Source organism: Paramisgurnus dabryanus, chromosome 14 (assembly GCF_030506205.2).
Source record: "Paramisgurnus dabryanus chromosome 14, PD_genome_1.1, whole genome shotgun sequence".
Taxonomy (NCBI): Eukaryota; Metazoa; Chordata; class Actinopteri; order Cypriniformes; family Cobitidae; genus Paramisgurnus; species Paramisgurnus dabryanus.
This window is the reverse complement of record NC_133350.1, coordinates 37,918,443-37,926,377: the sequence shown is the minus strand read 5'-3', so window position 1 is coordinate 37,926,377 and position 7,935 is coordinate 37,918,443.

The following is a 7,935-nucleotide window of genomic DNA, read 5'->3' as shown; positions in this document are numbered from 1 at the left end:
GTGCTTGCAAAAACTGACCGTGATGCACAACATGTTGAATTTCAGCTACTGCGCGACGGAGAAGGTCTGCCCTCTATTGACGGTGTTCTTGTCCTGTCCCCACCTGGACTGAACATTGACAGGCAGACATACCTGTATGAAAAAATCAGGCCATTCTGTGCTGACGAGGCAAGACACATCACCTGCCCAGCGCCAAAGGTCACAACACAGAAGAGGATGCGGATGTGATTGTGGACTGTGGACTTCTTGTGTTAACAATAGAAACTTTCTTCTATTTTTTACCTGTGAACCTTCTACATTTTTAGGAAACTTTATTTTTTACATTAAAACAAATTATTTTTTCATAAGAGTTTTTATTTCAGGCATTGCATGCTTGTGTGGAATATTTAATAAAGAAACATTAATAGCTATCTGTGTGTTGTTTCCTTATTTTATAATTACAGTTATAGGATTAGGCACTCTTTCATTAGAAAAAATAATCTACAGTATAAGAGTTTATTTTTTTATTCAATGTTCATAAGAGTTGCCTTAATCGGTAGATGCTAAGAGACACTAAGCCATACACCCTGTTAAAGCTCCCCACTGTAAAGCACATGGGGGAGCTTTACAGAGGGTATGGCTTATCTCAATGAGATGTAAATGAGCCCTATTGTCCCTCCCAGCAGCTGAGAGGGGTAAAAAGGCACAAACTTTTAAAGCCGTTTTCTCAGCATTAAGAATTTTGGAGTGCCTACCTTCAAATGGCCACAACTTCTCCAAATCTTATTCCCATGATTTCCATGTGTGTTACACATTGTTGGAAAGCTTAGAATCTGCACTTTCAGAATCTGTGAATAACTCAAAATGTCCCAGATCCGACTTGTGTCCCTACTTTCCGTGACTGGTCACATATTGGAGTTAGTTTTCCAAGATGGGGCTCAAGGGACACTGAAGTTGCTACTTTCTATATTCTCCACAGGTAATTCAGCATATTCGTTTACATCGATACAGTCTATGTTGTAAACTTGAAGTTTTATAGTTCCTTGGCTAACTTTAGCATGATTATGCATAACACTTGTTAGTGTAAACACGCATGTGGTTTAATGTGTTCGAACAGCCACACGCCGTCTCTCCGCCCATTTATGTAATCTGAGGTACTGAGATAAATGTTTTTCATCTTTTCTGACCTCTAGCACAAACACACGGTGACAGCCCTATTTTTAGCCTTTCATTGATAAAACGCAGCTGATCTGCGCGTCTTTCATTTCAGTTTACAAGTGTGTGAAAGTTGCGCGATCTTTTTTCACCAATATGAGAGAAAGCTCTTACATATACACGGACATGTAACGTTTACATAAAACATAAGCATTGGACTCTGACATAATATTCGCGTCCATTTAAACCCGTCATTACTCTCGCTCATGATTAAATGACAGGAGAGGGACTTGTCCACAGACCATCTCCTCAGTATTCTGGAGAGAAGCGGTCGAAAATGGACAAAAAGAGACGGATTAAAACACCAAGTGTAAACGTAATGGGTCTCTCTCGTCCACTTGTGATCTGATCGACGAAAACACATATTTAATACCAAGTTTAACAGCCCCTGTGATATTTTTCCTCGCGTCGATGAACAAGGAGTGTCTAAGCTACGTTTATGGTTGCTTTTTGTATGTGATTTTAAGCGGACATATCATGACAATCAGACTGTTTCCATGTTAACCCTCTGGGGTCTAAGGGGTTTTTAGGGCCCTTGGGAAGTTTTGACATGCACTGACATTTGTGCTTTTTTCAGTTGCTTAAAAACATATTAATGGCAAAAGTCTCATAACACTGTGTTCATCACAAACTGGGCTACAATATCATATAATCAACATGTATGTACATGTTTGTATTTTTGAGAGAAAAATGTTTATGCGTGGTTTTTGAAAAAGCAAAATTTTTAAGTCACTGATATAACTCCACAAAACTCATTCTAAACATGTTTTCCCAAGACTTTCCAAACTGGATCTAGTAGTCTAGAGTTTTTTCTTCAAAATGATGTGAAAATCATATGGCCTACTCAATCACATAAAGCAAGATATTGATTTACAATTTCTAAGACACTTTTGCTTGGGAAAGTCTGTATGCATGGAGGCAGGAAAGCTCCTGAATAATCAGTGATTGACAGCTGAGAGACAAAAGAGTTGAATAATGAGCCACTAATGAGCCTTGTGTGGATGTTCAACAGGAATAACTTTCTCTGTAGTAAAACCATGATAAGGTTTACTTTTCAATATAATGTAAATACACACACACACATTATATATATTTATATATATTTCTATTGAAATATTTTCTATTAATTTCACAAGTATAAGTTACCTTTTAAAAACCATAGTAGTTTAATCATGGTAAAGATACTGTTTGGCCATCTTAACATGAACACACTTCAACCCAGGGTTAGTGTTTGGTTGGCCAGCGAGAGGTTTACTTTTGTGCAGTAAAAAGCTCAAAAGAACAACTGCCTATCGTTGTCTGGACTCTTCTTTGTGTATTTGTAATCATTATAGTAGAAACACAACAAGGGACACGCGTGGTAAACGTATCAATGTTTGTTTACAACCGCCGCCATTACCTCACGTGTTGATCATGAAAGCAGTGAATGTGTGCACACGCGAGTGATCCTGTGTTTAATAAACTTGCTGTGCGGAGATATGCGCTTAGACGCAACTAAATAATGATTGTACTGTTTGGAATCGCGCATTATATAAGAATACCAAAAAGCGCGTTGAGTTTCCTGACTCGCGTGTTTGTGTATGTGTGTTCCAATCGCGTGAACTGTTTCACGGAAGAACAAAGAAAACACTCGCGTCTGGAGATACTGACACACATACGCAAGGAAATAAGGATTTATGTCATGTTTGGTGCAATCGGATGGAACAACAAGGAATGGAGAGACTGGATTGTGGATTGCATATCCATTGACTGCAGGAGGCACGAGTCATGCATATGGATGTTTCTGCTCATTCACTTCAATGGCGCGGGGGTGTGGCGATCCGATCTCATTACAGATAATGAGGTAACTGGCGAAATACGGTACTTCTCCTCCTTCTCATACAGTTTACACCGAATGACAATATCTGTTTTCAATTTCACTTATATCATTTAAAAGGAGACATTCCAAGCATTATGTAGACATTTATCTTTTGTTTCTACACCAAGTATTCGTTAAGTTACAGTTTATTTTTCTGACGCGTTTCTGAAAGGACTTCACTGAGGGAGAGAGAACAGAACGTGCATCATGTTTATTTTCTTAATTTTGCGAAAAGCACAACATTCTGTTTTTATTGGGAGTGGACAGAAAAAAACTAGACACTTTAACGTTTGAAATGATGTATAAATCATATCTGTATGTCAAAAATCAGCAGAGTAATTTAAGTCTCTTTGCGGAGTGATTGAAAAATAAAGAGTTTGCGGCGCCCGCGCCACCGTCGACCCCAGAGTGTTAAACATAAATCTGTGTGCTTTGATGGATCACAGGCAAAGGACATTGCAAATTGTTCATTTTTTTTTCATTGCTTTTGCTTTGTAGCTACTGGAAGCCATGTTAACCTTGGCATGACACGGCCGGGCCACCATACGAGTTAAAACGCATTCCGAATGGGGGGGGGGCTAGAAAGTAATATTCAGTTGGTTGTCATATAGACTTTCACCGCTGGATGGGAGTAGATCTTACACAGTGGAGCTTTAAAGTGTCTAGTTTTTTTCTGTCCACTCCCAATAAAAACAGAATATTGTGCTTTTTCGCAAAATTAAGAAAATAAACATGATGCACGTTCTGTTCTCTCTCCCTCAGTGAAGTCCTTTCAGAAACGCGTCAGAAAAATAAACTGTAACTTAACGAATAAACAAAAGATAAATGTCTACATAATGCTTGGAATGTCTCCTTTTAAATGATGTAAGTGATATTGAAAACAGATATTGTCATTCGGTGTAAACTGTATGAGAAGGAGGAGAAGTACCGTATTTCTCCAGTTACCTCATTATCTTTAATGAGATGAGATCGCCACACCCCCGCGCCATTGAAGTGAACGAGCAGAAACATCCATAAGCATGACTCGTGCCTCCTGCAGTCAATGGATATGCAATCTACAATCCAGTCTCTCCATTCCTTGTATTTCCATCCGATTGCACCAAACATGACATCTAAATCCTTATTTACTTGCGTATGTGTGTCAGTATCTGCGGACGCAAGTGTTTTCTTTGTTCTTCCGTCAAACAGTTCACGCGATTGGAACGCACATACACAAACACACGAGCCAGGAAACTCGACGCGCTTTTTGGTATTCTTATAAAATACGCGATTGCAAACAGTACAATCCTTATTTAGGCTATGTTTACACGTGGGCGGTTATTTTCATAAATGGACATTTCAACCTCCCCGGTTTCAAAAATAATATCGTGCACACATGTCAGTTTTCAGAAAAGTGTTTATTTACACGTACCCGTGCATATATGCCGTCAAGAGAAGCTCAAGCCCACGTAAGCCAATCACCGGCTGCGCTGGTGGTGACGCGAACTGGTTCTTCATGTTGGAGGGAGGAGTTGTTGCAGTAGGTGATTGATGACGTCAAAGTACCGCGAGAGCGAGTTGAGGAATCATACGTAGAGGTCTAATTTCGAATCGCTCTCGCGGTACTTTGACATCATCCGTTGCAGCGCCGCATGAAGTCAAACACGCGTAAAATTGCTGACCTCAGAGCACTCGTCTCTGCTCCTCGACATAATGGAGCAGCTGTATTTGCAAATACAAACACACGAAACGAGTTTGCACGAACATAAATGTGATCTTGGAAGCGTTCAGAGTAGCAGTCACATGTAAACATTGGTCGCACTTTTGACGTAGGTGCGAGCTCTGGCGCATACTCTGTGACGTTGTCTGCTTAAACATCCGTTTGTCTCACTTTACATGCAACCGTGCAACCGAAGATTTTCAAGATCTCCACTCTGGCCGGAGTTCTTAGAAACAATCGGTTTCAGAGGCGAGTTCTCCGTTTGCGTGTAAACGAGGGGCACAAACAAAGGTAAATCTCTCAGTTTTTAAAAATAACCATGTACGTGTAAACAGAGCCTTAGTTGCGTCTAAGCGCATCTCTCCGCACAGCAAGTTTATTAAACACAGGATCACTCGCGTGTGCACACGTTCACTGCTTTCATGATCAACACGTGAGGTAATGGCGGCGGCTGTAAACAAACATTGATAAGTTTACCACGCGTGTCCCTTGTTGTGTTTCTACTATAATGATTACAAAAACACTTGAGTCCAGACAACGATAGGCAGTTGTTCTTTTGAGCTTTTTACTGCACAAAAGTAAACCTGTCGCTGGCCAACCAAACACTAACCCTGTGTTGAAGTGTGTTCATTTTACGATGGCCAAACAGTATCTTTACCATGATTAGGCTACTATGGTTTTTAAAAGGTAACTTATACTTGTGAAATTAATAGAAAATATTTCAATAGAAATATATATAAATATATATAATGTGTGTGTGTGTATTTACATTATATTGAAAAGTAAACCTTATCATGGTTTTACTACAGAGAAAGTTACATTCCTGTTGAACATCCCCACAAGGCTCATTATGTGGCTCATTATTCAACTCTTTTGTCTCTCAGCTGTCAATCACTGATTATTCAGGATCTTTCCCGCCTCCACGCATACAGCGTTTCCCAAGCAAAAGTGTAAATCAATATCTTGCTTTATGTGATTGAGTAGGCCATATGATTTTCACATCATTTTGAAGAAAAAACTCTAGACTACTAGATCCTGTTTTGAAAAGTATTGGGAAAACATTTTTAGAATGAGTTTTGTGGAGTTATATCAGTGACTTAAAAATTTTGCTTTTTCAGAAACCACGCATAAACATTTTTCTCTCAAAAATACAAACATGTATATACATGTTGATTATATGATATTGTAGCCCAGTTTGTGCTGAGCACAGTGTTATGAGACTTTTGCCATTAATATGTTTTAAGCAACTGAAAAAAGCACAAATGTCAGTGCATGTCAAAACTTCCCCAGGGCCCTAAAAACCCCTTAGACCCCAGAGGGTTAAATCAAGATGTATTTTCTTGATGAGCAAAACTACCTAAGAAAATATGTCTAGTTTTTAGACAAAAATATACAATTTAACTACATTTTTACCTAAACAAGCAAAAATATCTAACTATGGGGTGAGAAAATTGTGCTTGAATTAAGTTTTTAAGAAAAAAAGAAAACTTAAGATTTTTTTCTCACACCATTGGCAGATATTTTTGCTTGTTTTAAGCACAAATTCACTTAAAGGTGCAATTTGTAAGATATTTGCAGTAAAATGTCCAAAAACCACTAGGCCAGTGTTATATATTTTGTCCAGCTGACTACTATCAATATCTGTAATGTTTTCAACTACTTGTAAATCGTGAGAAAATTTCCATTCAAAACATTGTTACGGGGCAGTGCAGTCTCATGTCAATGACGTTAATATCCATGTGACCCTTTGTCACCGCCTTTACTGACGTAAACCACATGACAACACTGGTCGAGTTCGAAAAAATAAAATGGCGGCCAAGGAACCGACTGGAGCACAAATTTAGTGTAAATAAACATTTATTTTCACTTTTTACACATTTTAATTGCATTTCTAGCGAGAAATTAGCATTGTAGTTTTCAAATATGTGATTAGTTATCACAAAGGCGCTCTCTGTTCATATTTCAAACACGCTGCCTTTGAAGTGCGTCGGAAAGCCTTTCTCGGAGCTGCGTTCATGCCTCTAAAGTCATGGCCTCATGAGGCAACAAGTCACTGCCTTGAGTTTTCGGACGCAGCGAGCCAATGTCCTGGACAAATGCGGCACTATGCGATAGCGCCTGTCGGGCTACGCGCTTGCTTATGAACTTATGGATAACTCTTTACCGTTTGCCGCTGGTTGTGTCAGTTCCTGTTAGCGTACGGGCCAACCAAACGACCCAAGAAGAGTTTGGAACAAAACGAGAGAGGATCAATTTGTTGTTGCATTATCTGGATGGAGAGAGCTTCACGACAACATTTAACTAGACCAGGGGTTCTCAAAGTTTACATTCAAAGGTCCAAATCTGAATTCCCATAATTTTCATAGGTCCGGAAAACTTTATGTAAATCATTTGTTTATATAACAAATCAACACAAATAGTTTGGGAAAAACATAAGTGTATTTTGCATTTAAAGTTAAAAAAATAAATAAATAAACACAAGAAATATGCCAAAAGTAACCAGGTGCAAAATACAGAGCAACCTAATTAGAGAAATGGCACAGTTTGTTCTCCATCATATGCATAAACCATGGCAAAAAAGTGTGGTTGGTAGGCAGAGACACTGACCAAAATTAGGGGTGCACCTATAAATTGGCTGATGATTCTTGCTATGCTTCTTAATGAATTACGGTGAAATGACGCTACATCCAAAAGCCAGGGGGCGCTCTTGGGCAGAAACTTAATATGTGCTGCAGACGAAGAACCAGACACACGGAGCTCCAGGAAATGTCTTAAGGATATATTTATATTGCTGTTCTTCAAACCTTTTCAGGTATTTTCATGATAATAAAGCATATGTATAAGATTATGTTTGACGAGTGTTGCTTTTTTAAATGCATGTTTTAAACGACTCAAACCAACAGTGATTGGTAAGGATTGATCAAAAGCCGTAGTACATGAAGTAGCTGTGCATAATAACTGGGTGTGATGGCTACAGCGTCACACAGGAAATTTTTAAATAACTCGTTTTATTTTCGGACCAGGAATACTCTTAAATCTAAAAAGAACTAAACGAATGGTTTACAAGTTTAATATGGATTTGTAAAATAGCAAATGAACACATTTAATCAATTACATAGAAATTAATGCACTTGTAATATGAGGTGGACGCGGGTCTGGATCAAGTTGCCGTCGGGTCCGGATC